General features: G+C 36.4%; 1 protein-coding gene across 3 annotated transcripts in view; it reads left to right on the top strand.

Annotated features, from left to right (window-relative positions):
- Window positions 1-1054: 1054 nt before the first annotated feature.
- The window catches only part of LOC308499801 (uncharacterized protein), a 74587-nt gene continuing 59231 nt past the window's right edge, over window positions 1055-16410 (top strand). For 2 of the 3 annotated variants that reach the window (XM_081053632.1, XM_081053631.1), the window contains exon 1: window positions 1055-1284. The gene's annotated coding sequence lies outside the window, so the exon portion shown is untranslated. The remainder of the gene's footprint in view (window positions 1285-16410) is intronic. The other variant, XR_013993637.1, reaches the window with a different exon arrangement.

The raw sequence follows: 16410 nt of genomic DNA, 5'->3' as shown, positions 1-16410 counted from the left end.
CTAATTGGCACAGTCATTTTCAGTAAGCAGAGACACAAAGTTTTAGCTAAAACCCTCCTGAGCCTAATAATTTCCTCTTTTAGTATGGACTTCAGAGGAAACTGCACTAAATCATTCTGGAAATAGGTCCTTGGTTCACAAGATGCTGAAAACTAATTATTTGACACATCAAATCGTATGCATATTAGAACTGCAAAGTATAAAGACATGATTAGAAGAGCCACTGCAGAGCTCTTTCCCAGCTACCTCTCTGAGGCAAATGCCCACAGACGCATGATTCTAGAAAATAATGGAATGTTTTATGTCCTGTTCATTGACAACAGCTTTCCCTTACAATCCTGAAGATTGCTGCTCAGCCTATCCTGGTTTAAAACTCATTTGTGGGATGAAGCTGGGAGGAGAAAGGAAACAAAGACAAAATAAATATGTACAAGTTGGGGATATGCAAATGTCATTAAATGCATTCTATTTGTTGTTTTCATTTTGGAGCTTGCTGCAACCCATCTATCAATGTCTTTTTCTATTCCTTTTGTTTGTCATCTATAAAAAGAATATAATGATAACAGTTACTACCTGGTAAGGTTTAAATGACTTAATATATGTTGGCGATATATATTGGCACAATCTAAGTGCTCAATAAATGTTAACTATATGTCTGTCTCTACATCTATAGATGTTTTCTTATCCTTCCATTCATTCAGATCCACTCAAAAAATATATAGTGTCTGAGCAATCTGAAAATTACATAAGTGAGTTTGTTAAATGGAGAGCTCTGGTATAATTTTATAGATGTTGCACTGTTGGACTCATGTGAGACAGGTTTCATTATTTTCTGTCTCCCCAAGGGCAAGGAGTTAATTCCTTAGGTGTGGGCAGTAGAATCAATCTGCCAGGTCAGGTTGCCTGACATCTACTTTATCATCTACAAAGGCTCAGCTTCCCGCAGAATCATTAGTGCCCATCTCCTATGACTGGGTTATTTTGGTCTATTGGCTTGAGAAAAACAGTTATGTGGCAGAGCCCTGAGTGATGCTTTCCTTGGCTGGGTGTTGACACTCACATCTAGACTGCAGAAGAATGACAAGCGATATGTTAATTAGGCTAGCTCAACAGCGAAATATGGCAACTAGTTTTTTCATTTTTTAATTTATTTCAAGTCCACATCCCTTTATCCTGCCATGCAAAGCAGAATCTCAGGGTGATTACAATAAGGGCTTAGAGGACTCCCTGCCAAGACATGTGAAGAGGTGTCCCTGATTTGGGCATTCATATCTGAAACTTTTGGTGAGTGCCTGACCTGGTTACAAATTGTAGCAAGTTTGCAAAACAGCACCTTTCCTGTTTTTACTGGGAGACTGACCTGTGGGTTGCTGAGTTTCTTCACGCATTTCAGTGGGTGCTCCCGGTATGAATAGGGAAACTTCTCATAAGGTGACAAGTATCCACTAGGGATGAATGTTTTACTGGTGACTGAATGGTTTTACTGAATGGTTTTACTGAATGTTTACTGGTGACAGTAAATAAAATTGTTTTGAACTGAATCAGAGGTCTTGTCTATAAAGAAAGGACTCTGAGTGATCCTTATGCTTGGCTAAAGCAGTTTTCTGAAATGAGCATGTAACATTCCCTAGAAACTACTAAGTAGTCATAGTGAATTATTTTCATTTAAAAATGATCATTTAGGGGATAGAGGTAAGGTCTTGTGCTAAACTAGAAGTGGCAAAAAAATTAGATAATAAGGAATTTACTTTCAGTTTTTATGCTTCTTCACTTTCTTGCTTAACGTTCTTTATATTTCTATCAGCAGTCCCTTTTTTTGTTGTTGTCTCCATGTTTTTTCTTGACACTCTCGGCCAGCATCTTGGTTTCAAATATCACCACTGATTTGTGAAAAACAGTTGTCTCTTTTTATAGCCATGGGATTTCTTGTTATGTGAGATAATAAATCTCTATCATCTAAGCCATCTTGGTTTGATATTCTCTTGCTTATATGTGAAAGCATCTTGATTCTTTTTCCTCCAAACAATTATGGGAGCGCATCCTCCTGGTTTTGGGAGAGAGCGAGATCTGTCCTTGGGACGCTCTGTGGCTTTTTTTCTCTAATATGACCTTCCCGCCACTCATTCTTGTTTTCTATTCTCCTTTAATTCAAAATCCCCGGGTGAATCTTTTAAATATGGGAGTGTAACAGATGCTAAAAGTTATCAAGGATTTTTTTGATTTTTTAAAAATTTTGTGGTTACTTTCTTCTTCTTCCCACGCACAAAACACTCTGAGTAACTTCCATTAAATTTGGTACAAATCCACTTGCTGGGGCTGTGACATCAGGAAAATGAAATAGAGTGTTTGTTATAATTTTTTTTAAAGAGTATTTTTAAGGCTCAATCCCAAAAGTGACTTCCATGAGACTCTTCCTGATCTTCCATGAAGACCGAATGTCATTTTCTTTGGAACTTGCTGCTGACACCAAACACTTTGTTCTTATAAAAAAATAAAACATAAAAATAATGTTTCCTATACATTGTAACTCTGTGACAGTTGGGTCTGAGTCTGATGCAACTTTGGACGCTTCACAGTGTTTTGCATATAGATGCTGGCTGAGTGTTAGGCAGATGCATGTTTTTTATTTTTTTTCTCTAACCACTTTAAATGATCCCCAACACAGGGGAATGGTAGAGAAGCAATGAAAACAAGTCTCACGAGTTGGGACATGACACTCAAGTTATGAAATTAGAAAAAAGTAGATGCCAGGAGGACATAACCTGAGCTATAAACAGCTTCAGAGAAACGAAGCAACAGGTGACAGAGGGGGTTGTAGGAGCTTACAAGGTGCTAAGTGTAAAAAGATACAGTTCCTAAAAAGGAAAGGGAAGTTTATCAAGTTTGCTTCTTCGCGGTGTAGTCAGGCAATAACAGGACATACTCTGTGTCTTAGTTCAGGCTGCTGTAAAAGATACCATACTAAGCTGTGTGTGTTCAACAACAAACATTTATTTCTCACAGTTCTGGAGACTGAAAGTCCAAAAATCTAGGCTCCGGGAGATTCAGTGTATGGTGAGAACCATCTTCCTGGTTCACAAAGGGCAGTTTCCTTGCTGTCTCCTCACATTGTGTAAGGGACAAGGGAGCTCTCTGGGGTCTCTTATAGGGGCACTAATCCTCGTGGGGTATCGATCCTCATGACCTAATAAACTCTCGAAGCCCCGTCTCCAGATACCATCACATTGGAGAAAAGATTTCAACGTGTGAATTTTGGGGGGACACAAATATTCAGTCTATAATACGGTGATTCTGTACTAGCTCAGCAAGCCCTCCTCCCCCCACCCCACATCAGACTTGTGAAAAGTCTTGCTGATGAGAGCCCACACTGCCGGCGGTGCCTCTTGCAGCTGTGGAAACTGGGGATTTTAATACAAATTTTCCTTACAGTGCTCCTTATAAGATTTTATTTATTTATTTATTTTTTATGTTTCCTGTACATTGTAACTCTTTGACAGTTGGGTCCGAGTCTGATGCAAAAGCTGGAGGTTAAAATTTTATCAGATTCAATGTCATTATAAAACGACTTTTTTTTGTGGCATTCCCAAATTAGTTTCTTATTCAAAACAGTTATTTCATTCAATCCCTACTTAGTTAAAATGAAGGCTTAGGAGTACAGAGTGAGCATGGTGAAGAGAAAAGGGCCTCTGTGTCTTTCCATTTCAGTATTCTGAGTACATGCTGACATCTTAGTTTTTTCCAGCCATCCTTTAAGTTACTATTTTCTATATTTTCTCTCTATTTACATTCAAGAATGAATCTTCTGAAGAATCTTCAAGTTAAAAATGTTTTCTATTAGACTTGCTTAGGTATCATGATGCTGGCACTCTGGAATTAGTCATAGACAAACAGGTACAATACATACGTGACTTTAAGAAATATTATTTCCAAGAGTCTTAGCTTCTAAATGTAGTGATAATGAGGAACCCCCGTGGCATTGCTGCTACAGTATGGGCACCAAACACAAGCCACAGCCACAGGAATTTTGTCACTCTCTATTACTCACAGGTGTACTCACTTTAAGTGAAACCAACTTAGGAAAATTTACACTTGCCAAACAGAAATGCTAGTGGAGTGATTATCTGCTAAAGAAAAGGATCCTTTGTCATGCCAGTATTTCAAAGAACAAGTTGCTTTAGTATATTTTAAAGTTAGAAAACATGTGTTTCCCCAGGAACTCTGGATTTTCTGGAAACACAATAGGCATATATTCTCTTCATTCTTCTAGCACAGACCTCGACAACTTCGGAAGCCAGGTAGAAGTAGGATGAACAGCTGATGGTCTGTGTGATGTACTGGATGGCTTGTGGGTCCAGAATAAGAAACCAAAGAGGAAGAAAACTGTTCTAGGGTTGAGTTGCTGTGAATCAATTTTGAACCTCAAAAGTCACTTTTATTTTGCTCACAGGGAAATTATATATTAAGCAGCCTTCTCCGTGTAAAGTAGTTTGAGTTTCTGCAAAGAAAGAAAATGCAGTTGGGTTTGGCAGAGTAGCACATTACATATGGGTGAAAGCAGATCATCAGACAATATTGAAGCTGAAATGGTTGCTAGCATTCTCTGAACGAATCCAAATCCTTCATATGGTAGCTGCAATAAGTATAGTGGACATCTTAGTTTTGTCTGCCTAGCATTTCTTCTATCTCCCCAAGCCAATCTTAAAGCTGGAGCCACTTCCAACGAAAAGTTCCAAAGGCGGACAGCTTCATTAGTACAAGCCTTCCCAGGTGGCTCCTCTGAAGGGTCTTGACTTAGGTCCCACTAGCTATATGTAGTTTTTTCATGTTTGGTGGGTTCCAGGGAAAAAACAGTTTATCATGTGAATTGAAAGAATGTTCCACATATATGATTGTCATCATATAAAGCAGGTTTTGGATTTTTTTTTTTTTTTGGTTTGATTTGTATTGCTTTGGCCAAAGGTGGGGTAGGGCAGAGAATGGAATTAGAAATTATGAAGCATAATGATACATTGACAGGCAAGCAAATTTAAATGTAGCTTTGACTGTTAATTAGTCTGCATAATGTCTAAACCACACAGTTCTTCCTTCTAGCTATAGTCCAACTGAAAAAGTAAAAGATAAAACAGTCTCTGGGTTGAGATCTATCTCCCTACCCTGTCTTATATGCTGATTTACGAGGATGTAGAATTTGTTGCACTGGCATGTTATAGAGACATGTTTTATCTTGGAAATAACTAAGATATTTCTGTTAAAAATAGATACAGAGATTAGTGGTGGATAAATCTCATTAAATTTAGAATCTGGGTTGACTTCATATGAGGGTTCCAGGAGTTGTGAGGCTTAATGACAGATTACAGAAGTATTTAGGGATTAAAGAGCTCATCAAATCCAGGGGGGAAAACAAAGCATGGCCTTAGGAAACAAGTACTAAGAATTATGAAATAGTACTAAGAACTTTGAAATAGTACTAAGCCTTTAACAGTTTAAGATTTGAGTATTTTGAGATAAAATAGAAAAATCATAAATAAAAAACAAAAACAAGCATGGCCTTTAAGGACTTTTTTTCCCCCTCCCAATACCATATATTTATACACACACAGACACACACACACACGCACACTCATGTATATGTATATATAAATATATGAATATACATATCATACATGTGTATATGTATATATGTGTATATATGTGTACATGTATAGAGGGTGCGAAAAATGTATGCACATCTTAAGAAAGGAAAAAACTATTAAAATTGTAATACTCAATATATACCAATAATAAAAGATGAATACAAGTCAGGTTTGACTTCTGCAATTACAAGAGGTGCTCAGAGTGGTTACCATCAGTGTCCAGACACGTCTGATTACGGCGAACTACTGCTTGAGCAACATTGACAAAAGTGTCCACTTGTGTACATTTTTTTGGCACCCCTGGTATATTTCAATATAGTTGAATGATTTACTAGATTTCTGATCTTGAGAATATTGCAAAGGTTTTCAGAACCGTAGTTTAAAAAAAAAAAATCAAGTCTTATATATTGTATATAACTGTATATGCTATACCGTTTTTTTCTTTTTATTTAAATTTCACCTTACTCCCTCCCCTTTGGCAACCATCAGCTTATTCTCTATGGGTCTCTTTCTGTTTCATTTTATTTATTTGTTTTAGTTTTGTAGTTTCCACATATACATGAAATTATGTGGTGTTTGCCTTTTTCTGACTTATTTCACTTAGCATAATGACCTCTAGATCCATTCATGTTGTCGTAAATGAAAGATTTTCATTCTTTTTTAATTGCTGAATAATATGCCATTGTATATGTACCATCTCTTCTTTGAACCTGTAGAATGGAAATAATAATACCTAATAAGTTTATTGTGAGAATAAGAATGCTGTGAGATTTAACACACACACACACACACACACACACACACACACACACACACATAGTATTTAGTACAGTATCTGACATAAAGTAAATAATCCACAAATAATCATTTAAAAAACTTAAACAGTGGGAGATGCTCTCTTCCTACCTATTGCCCCTAATGGACATTACATTGTAAAATTGCTCACTGATGCTGTTCTTTTCCACCCTCTTTATTGAAATATTCACAAACATCAAACTATAAAGCAAGAAATTCGCAATCTAAAAGTCACAATATACAAAATTTATCCAAAATGGGTGGAAGTGAAAGTATGAACGGAAGTAACAAGAATAAATATTTGCAAATTTTTACTGCATGAAAAGGGCTTTCAAAAACATCTAATAGAAAACTATATAAAAAAGGACATTAATCTGTTCATTCTTCCATAAAAAACCTGTAGCTAGAGTATGGTCCCTATTTTACAGATTAAAAAATATGACTCAGACAGGTGGAATTATTTTGGCAAAAATCATACAGCTTATAAGTTGCAAGTCCGGAACTCATGTTCAGGTCTTCTGATTCCATGTCCTTGGGGGTAGTTATTGGTGCAACTGGGGGCCAAGGAATCCGTGCAAGGAATCCAAGTGATTAACCAACCACATTGGTTGCATTATGGACCTGTCTCCTACTTGTGGATTTTTCTTTCTCACCAAGGATTATTAAAGTTATATAATCCTCTTCACAAATCTTCAGAAATTCCTGATTAGGTGACAGCTAATGAAGTATACAAGACTTCCTTTTGAATGGATTACAGAAGTTCTAGGATTTTGACAGCTACGATGAAGAGCCAGAATTTAAACAACTCTGCGTTGTCTAGGCTCTTTTGATTACTCATCAGGAGCTCTGCAGGGACAAGGACCACGTCTTACTCATCTTTGCACCACAGGGCCCAGCAGAAATCCTGGCACACAGGAAGCACCTGGGCGGGTTTGAGTACCAGGCTGACAGGCAGTGTGATGACTGATAATCAGTTAGCATCACCACTTAAGCTCCGCTTTCGCTGCGGCTATCAGCTGTCACGAGAAAACATCACATGGTGATTTTTCATTTTTAATTCTGAATCAAAACCACTGACCTGGACAATGAAATGACAGAGCACTCCAGCCTCTATATTTCCCATTTTCCTCTCTTTGTCATTCCTTTGCAGAAAGAGGTGTTTTTGTAGATGCCTGAGCCTGAACCAGAGCTACAAGCCTTGTTCGCCTCAATAGGGAAAATAATTTTAAAGTAAGGGCATTAAATCAGCTTATGTTTTGAGTCTCTTGAATGTCAGTGTTGACTTATACCTTCCCCATGGAGAAGAGTGGCACTGACTGACTGAGTGGTGAGGTGCCCTCAGCACCAGCTTGGAAAGGAGCTGTACTAGGTTGAAATCTGTGCATTGTCACATAACAGTGGCTGCATTTATTAGCCAGTTAGTGTGTTGGTCACTTCACACACATCATTCTATTTAACCCTTGGTGAAGGATTCTCATTATTATTCTCATTTCTAGATGAGGAACTTAGAACAGAGAGGTGAAATTATATGCCCAAGGTCGCAGAGAGTAAATTGCAGATCTGTGATGAAACAAAGCAATTGGACTTCACAGCTCATGCTCTTAACTAGACTGTGTGATTTGGGGCAAGTGAAGGGCCATCTCAGTACCTCCATTTCCTCATCAGTAAAATGAATGGAAGAACAACTACTTCCTTAGATTTAGGAATAGTCATTGAATAATACATGACACTTAGTAGGTGCTTGGGATATGTCAGTTCTCTCCCTTCCCTCACATAACCTGAGATTGAAGAGCATCACCTCTTGAGCAACCCTGTAGAATATAAAGCTAAATTTACTCCAAACCATGCCAGAGCCAATGACAATAAAGCTGATTTATTTAAACTTATTATTTTGTTTCAGTAAAAGACCTGTCTCCAGTTTCTTCAGCAGACCCACAGAGCCAACCCAAACTGAAAACATACACAGCGATTGCACACTAATTGTTGAAACATGACAGACACTTCAAGAACCAAGAAATTCCTTCTTAAAATGGCTTGCTTCTTCGCCAAAGCAGACATGATTAAACGATATAGCAGTGCAGCTGCGGCTTTCAGTGCGCACAGTGGGGCTTCATGCTGCTGGAGTGAATGGAAACATGGGGCCCCGCTTGCCAGCTGGCACTGACACTCCAGGGACAAGATATGCATGGCCTTGCCTTCCAAGTTGAGAGCAATTGCTGGCAGTACACCGTGAGCATGTCAAGTTAAGGGAATATTTTTTTAAAGGCCCATCACTGTTTTTCTTTCTTTAAATGGTAGCCACTGAAAAGTTATGCAAACACTTCAGCTGTGGAATATTTAATCTGACATTTGGCATGGCTCCCTTGTTGATCCAAGACATGAAGTATGCGGTATATGCCTCACAGTTGTTTCATTGTTTACTCTCAAAAGATAAACCAGATACAACAATTTAATTTCCCTTCTCTTCAGTTCTAACAGCATCCATGGGTCCCTAACCGGGGTCCATACTTGATTCCCAAGTAATGGGATAACAATTATGATCCACAAGGCCATTAGATGAATAGCTCATTTAACCAGGTGGGTGGATTTAATCCTTTTTTTTTCTTCTTTTTTTTTTTTGTTGGCCCTGCTGACAGCTTTAGGAGTCCCTGCGGTTATGCTTTTTTCTCAAGCATTTGGCAGGTCTTCTCTTTGGATCTGGGTTTCGTGTGCTCGCATGGAAACATTGCCAGAACTGTCTTCTCATCTTCTTCGTCACTCAGTTTTTAGTAAGAGGAGAACAAACATCTTGCTGGGTTCTTCCACCCATGCACACTTGGCAGGCATCCTGGCTTCATGTGCTCTTCCACTCCAGTGGAAGCTTGTCCACCCTGTTCCTTATTCTTTAACTATCTCACTGACAGATGTGTTTTCCTAAAAGTGGAATCTCCTGTGGCTTATCTTTGAATATCAATCACATGGTTTCTCATCCTCGACAGGTAAAGAATACATTGCCAGTCCTGAAAAACACACCAATACCAAAAAGCTGAGTTAGTGGGCAGTTCTTATTATGTGGAGGGAAGGATGCAGTACTAGTCAACATTCCAAAGGGAAGAACAACCTTTCCAAATGTTCCTCCACTGAATAGTTGGACAAGTTGCCTAATGTAAACAGACATAATTCCTAAGGTCCCATCCTTCCTGCAGGTGGGCCAGTAAGGCCTGAAAGCACTAGAAATCATAGTAAAATGCAGACTATACTTTTAACCTCCTCCATTTCTGGGCTCATTGTTATAACAATTCTGATTTAAACATTAAGTTGCTGTCATTTGGCTCGGCAATGGCATAATTCTGCTTCAGAGAAATACTGAAACAGTACTCATCCTTTAAAAAGAGATGGGTGATGGAAAGAAGAGAATCCAATGATGGAAATGCTAAAAACAAAACAAAAACCAACAGCAAAACTGCTATAGTAAACTTGAGACTGACAAATCTGGACATCTCCTTAGTTCTAATTCAAATTTCTGGGTCCCATTTCAAATAAAAGTATTTCTTTGTTTCTAATGGGAAATTTAAAGAACACAAATATGAGCATTAAAAACCATGTCTCAGTTTGTTCTTTTATGGTTTCAGAGCTTGAGGGATGTAATTAAGTGAGAAAGAAGCTTCTCAACCTCAAAAGCTTTAGCCAACGGATAAAAATGTGCATGAGGGCAGGGAAATGCTGTAAGAATGGGCCTTTCTAGCGGGTATAAAACAGTTATACGTTCCAATGCTCAATTTGTATTAAAAACACCTACATATAAATACTGTTAATGGCAATTTTTCAAAGATTGGACTAACGGGTCATTATTACTTTCTCTTTATAATCGTCCATCTCTGTCTCTCTCTGTTGTATAGTTTTTGACATAAACTATTTGTTTCTTATTTAAATGGGAAGATGGCAATTAAAAAATGCATTCTTTCTACATGGATCTAGTAGAGCACCTTTGCTGGGCGTGTGCTAGTAAGTCCCAAAATGAGTTTATTCTGACTGCCCTCACTATAATGAGGTGCTCCCTTTCAGGAAGCATCTATGGAAAGTTTCCGGCAGCACTTCTACTACAGGGCAACATTCTCAAGCTCTTTGACCACTTTTTCCTAGCCTTTGCTATGTAAGAAGGAATTGATATCATATCCTTATAATGGATCAGTTATAACTAAAATTAGAGATAAACTAAATTCCATAAGCCAAGAATATTTAATAGAAATTGCTTCCCAAAGTTTTCTCAAAATGTTTTCAGTTGTGAAGTGTCTTCAAGGAAGATGGCAAGGCATTTCTCAGTAAATAATTGGCAAGCAGTATAGGGTATTAAATGTTCCATTAGGTTTCTTACAATGGTAACCTTCTATGGATATTAAGTAACTCTTTCGAGTTTGGGATGGCAGATTAGCTGACCCTAATTGACTGGGGGCAGTTTCTGGAAGGCTCTGTTGAGAGAGAGTGGGAGGAGTGGGCTCAGTGGTGACATTCAGACACGATGAGTAATAGCTGCGATATGTCTGAGGTAGCATCATTGGTGGCACTATTGCTTTTGCATTGTCAAACCTAGTCTAGTATTTGACTAAATGAGTTTCTAATAATTTGTGTAGTGATCAAAGTGTCTTTCCCACAATATTTAGTTGGACATTGTCTAAGCCTATCCTAGGGGCAACTGAATCTACGTCTAGCTTCCTGCCTACTTGATTGTTTTTATTCATGTCCAGGAGCTTCAGTGTCACTGGCCAAGGCTGTCTGAGCACTAAATGATCTGCATTAGAGTCTGTAAAGTCTCAGGTAAGGTCTTGGTACACACTTTGGCCTTTCCTTTAGAGAACTGGCATTGAGAGCCTTTGATTCACATTTGATCTTAAAAGAAAGGGATAGGGTAGAAACAAGAGGTTTATAGAACACAAGAATGCTCCTTTTTTTTTTTTTTTTTTTGGTTTTCATCAATCAATATTTTTTTGTTTTGTTTCGTTTCTTTGTTAGCACTTTTTTATTAGTTTCAGGTATACAAAACAATGTAATAGTTAAACATTTATCATTTATATCTCTCACACAGTGACAGTGATAACAGTGATAACCTCCCTTCCCACATCTACTATCCCTCTGATATCGCACAGAGCCATTACATTTCCACTGTCTCTATTCCTAATGCTGTACTCCGCTTCTTGTAACTATATATATTATATATATATATAAAATTTTATAAATATATATAAAATTGTAGTTGACATATATATACATATATATAAAATATATATAAATATAAATATATATAAATATATTATGTACATATATATATAATTGTAGTTGACACTCATTATTGTTCAGCTTCAGCTTCAGGTGGACAGTGCAGTGATCAGGCATCTACATCATCCCTGAGGTGGTCTCCCTAATGAGACAAGTGTCCATCGAATACCCTACAAAATCTTTACATTATTCATTACATTCCCCAAATTGACTTTCATATTCCCATGGCAATCTTGTGGTTACTGACTGTGCTTTCTAGTCCCCTCATCTTCCCCCTTATCCCCACCCCCCTCCCATCTAGCAACCCTCAGTTTTTCCTCTATGTCTCTGAGACTGTTTCTGATTAGTTCATTCATTTATTCTTTTCTTCAGCTTCTACATATAAGTGAGATCATATGGCATTTGTCTTTCTCTGTCTGGCTTATTTCACTTAGCATAATGTTCTCTAGATCCATCCATATTGTTGCAAATGGTAAGATTTCATTCATTTCTTATGGCTGCATAATACTCCATTGTACCACAATTTCTTAATCCAGTCATCTATCAATGGGCATTTTGGTTGTTTCCATGTCTTGGCTATTGTGTATAGTGCTGCAATAATCATAGGGGTGCATAAATCTTTTCGAATTAGAGTTTTTGGATTTCTCTAGATAGATATTTCAGAGTGGAATTGCTGTGTCATAAGGGTCATTTCCAGATTTTTGAGATACCTCCATACTCTTTTCCATAATGGCTGCACCAATCTGCAATCCCACCAACAGTGCACAAGGGTTCCCTTTTCTCCACATCCTTGCCAGCATTTGTTTTTTGAAGAATGCTACTTTTAATAACTTACGTTTATGTTTGCATTTTCTGCAATTCCGTAACACTACCATCACAGGAAGTTTTGAAGCAGGATGATTGTATGAGAGCAGTATTAAAATATCTCTCATCATTCTTTGCCATTCGATTTCAAAATCTTTCCTATTTATATCTAGGTTGCAATGTATTCCATATATAAAGTGGAAACCTTAGAGGAATGAACTAAAACTATATTCTTATGGAAAAAATACTTTTCTTTCTATCATATTGCTGCAACAGAAATTTTATTGGCAAAGAAGGTTGCAATATTCCTCCTAGCGAAAGAATTCTGTGTAATAATAATAAAAAAAAACACACCACATAATCACCTCTTCAAAATCAAGAGAGGAAAAGTGAGCAAATTGGGTAGTGCATTTCCATAACCACAGTTGAACTACATATGTATTAAACTTAACTTATGAAAAGCCTCATTTATAGAACAGATAAAGAAAGTGGTGAATTGTCCCATCATACCCTATAAGGTTTAGGTCCATACAGGACTCTCTAAAAGAGAAACAAATGAAAAATATTTAGAACTTCTAATATTGAAAATACAAGGATTTAATGGAAGATAAAAGTAAAAGCAATTTTAAAAAAACTTTTATTTCTTTTAAGTGTGTTTTTCCAGGACCCATCAGCTCCAAGTCAATTAGTTGTTTCAATCTAGTTATGGAGGGCGCAGCTCACAGTGGCCCATGTGGGGTTCAAACTGGCAACCTTGTTAAGACTATAGCACTCTAACCAACTGAGCTAACTGGATGCCTCTATAAACAATTTTAGCAGTCCTTTTCTACTAGCCATATCAAAACCAACTGTTAGACTATAGAGAGGGAAAAATATGTAATAAAATTATACCAGCTCTTAAACTTTGTAATAGTGTCGATCTGGCACTACAAAATTTCTGGCATTTCTATCAGAAAAAAATGACCTTTGAATCAAAGCAAAGAAAAATTCAGTAAGCTACCATATAACTGAGAGAATAATGGGGCAGTGTGAATTGTGACAAGTAAGAAAACATTCTGGAAAATTCTTCTAAATATCCTTTAGTTTGAAAGGACAAATACTGAGAGAGTTGTGAAGCTGTGGGGAACACCACTGAAATTAGAACCCATCTCTGTGCTGTGTTTCGATGTCATAGATCGCATGAGGAAAGCATGGGCTCTTTCCCCCTCGTATCTTTTGTATCAGAAGGTGATTAACAATGGTAATATCGAGAAATAGTGTCTAGAATAGGGATCATTGAAGAGATGGGACTCAACTCACTTGGAGATATTTCTGCTGCTACATATTACAAGTGTAAGCACATGTGAAGGGGGGAAGCTGGTGGTGGGGGAAAAAAAATATATATATATGCCCCCTCATCAAACAATGGACATAGTAAAGGGAATTTCTTGATGTTGAATTTGCACCAGTATGGCTGGTAACCAGAGTCTACTGAAAAAAAACCATAATATTCTCTCAACTCAGTAGAATGCAAATTTGGTGAAATACTTTCAAAAATATATAGAAAAAGCTTACAGTCATGAAATTCTTTAATTATAATGGTTTTTAATCCCCAATTATCTCCCCAACCAAAGGCTGCTGAAGCAGTCTAGATTTGACAGCCTAGATTTGAAGGGGAATCAGGAAACTTACCCAGATACGGGAGGAAAAGCAAAAAGAATACATCTATGCTATTTATTTAATTATTGTTTGTTAGCTTGTTTATTAGAAAATGACAGTTATAGATAGCCTTGTCTCCTTTTTAATTGGAAAAATGAGAAAAATCTGCAATAAAAAAGAGGAAAATGCTATATTTCAAACAAACTATAGTTTTTGAAAATATGTATTCTAGGAAACTGAAAAAAAGTAAGTAATAAATACTTTCATTTAAAAGGGATAATAGAAAAAGAGAAATGTATGAAATCTAACAAAAAGGAAAGAAAAGATGAAATGAAAAGTAAATAGACTGAAATTTTAAAGTACCAGTCTAGTTATAAAAACAAGTTATTTCAAAATTTTAAATAGTGTTATAAGTCAAAAGAAACCATATCTATATCTATATCTACATATGAAGAGAGAGAGAGAAGATAAGGCAGAGAACAAAAATCAACAAAGCACAAAGACAAATCAATAACATGGAGGACTAACTGGAGGAAATTCTAAAGCATGCAGAGGGGTAGACAAGCAGAAAAAGAAGCTGGAAATAATCAGAGAAACTGTAGGATACAAAATGCAAAAACTGAAATCCTGCATATGAATCATGAGTGCTAATGACGTACTTAAAAAGGTTAAAAATACAAAAGAAAAAAACTGTATTTTAATTAAAAGAAGTTTTGATTATGCAGAGAAAAAGAATTACTCCACTAGGCAAAGTAATTGGAAAGCAATCAACAATTTCTTATGACATTCTGAAATTCAAAGGCAAAGAATTCTAAAAGCATTGAGACACAAGAAACAGATCACCTAAAATGGGAGAAAAAATCATGGTAGTTTCAGATTTCTATACATGTTCACCAAAAGACAACAGAAATAGCCCAACACCGTAATAATTGCTACAAGACTGGAAACTGTTCAAATGCCTATTAAGGGTAGAATGAGTACATCAATTTTATACTCACACAATAAAGTAGTATATAGCATTGAGATTGAACTATTTTCTATATGCAAAAATATAGATTAATCTCACAAAAATAATATTGAATGAAAGAAGCTAAAAATAAAAGAGTAAATGCTGCATGAATCCATTTATATCAAAGTACAAAATGAGGCAAAACGAATCTATGCTGCTAGAAGTCAAGTAACGGTCACCCATGGTGGGAAGAATGGGTGTGATTCCAGGATAGGAGGATTAGTGGGGATTTCCATGGGTGCTGACAAAAATCTGCTTCTTGATCTTCATGCGCTTTATACAGTGTATTTAATTATTCATTTTATGAAAATTGACCAAATTGTACACTTATAATATGTGTACTGAAAAAAATAACATGTTTTAAAATGTTGAAGTAACATTAGAGATACTCATATCAATCATTGACAATGGAAAAGATTCAACGTATAGACACTGTGGATACATGCTTTGTGTAGGAGGGGGCTAAAAATACTGAATAATATTGGACTTTGCCAAAAAGAATTTTAAAGAAGTATATCAATAATTGAATGGTAATAGCAAAATATGTAATAGCACTCCACAGCTTTGCAGAATAATAAAATAGTGAATAAAGAACATATCAAGTTAATAGAAAACAGGAAAGATATAAAAACTGAAAGAAAATGCAGAGTAAGCAGAAACTTATTTAAAAAGGTGTTAGGAATTACTCCAAATATGTCAATCTCCACAATAAAATATAAATGTGTCAAACTCACTTTTTAAAAGCCACAGATTATAAAATAAGATTAAAACATTCACAGTCTAAATCTTGTTTTCAAAATACAATGGTATTTTGAATCAATAAAAGTAACCAGGGCTACTTGGAGAAGTGGTAGATTTCAGACTTAAGGGAGGATAAATAAATATAAGTTCATGATGATGTAAATAATTGAAAGAGGACATAAGAATGAAGAAAATATTACTTTTCCTTACAGAAGAATTCCAATTACTAAATGTACAAGGAATGAGGAAAATAGAAAATCACCATAGAACGACATAGTAATAATTACTGCAGGCAAAATCTATCAATTATTGCTAAAATTGGTGGGTAAAGGCCTGAGAGAAACAGGATATTGCATAACTTCAAAGTATCATCTACCCCTAAAATACAGTGGAGAAACCTGGCAGATAACACCTTCACCAAATGATAATGGTTAACATCATCAATAATAAGACATACTCATACCGGCATCATTTAAACCCTAATATGTTACACTATGAAGTGAAATCTCTCTGGTGTTCTTCCCAATATGCATGACC

The sequence above is a fragment of the Rhinolophus hipposideros genome, assembly GCF_964194185.1.
Source record: "Rhinolophus hipposideros genome assembly, chromosome: 7".
NCBI lineage: Eukaryota > Metazoa > Chordata > Mammalia > Chiroptera > Rhinolophidae > Rhinolophus > Rhinolophus hipposideros.
The sequence above is the reverse complement of the archived record's forward strand: the minus strand, read 5'-3'. Positions and strand labels throughout refer to the sequence as shown.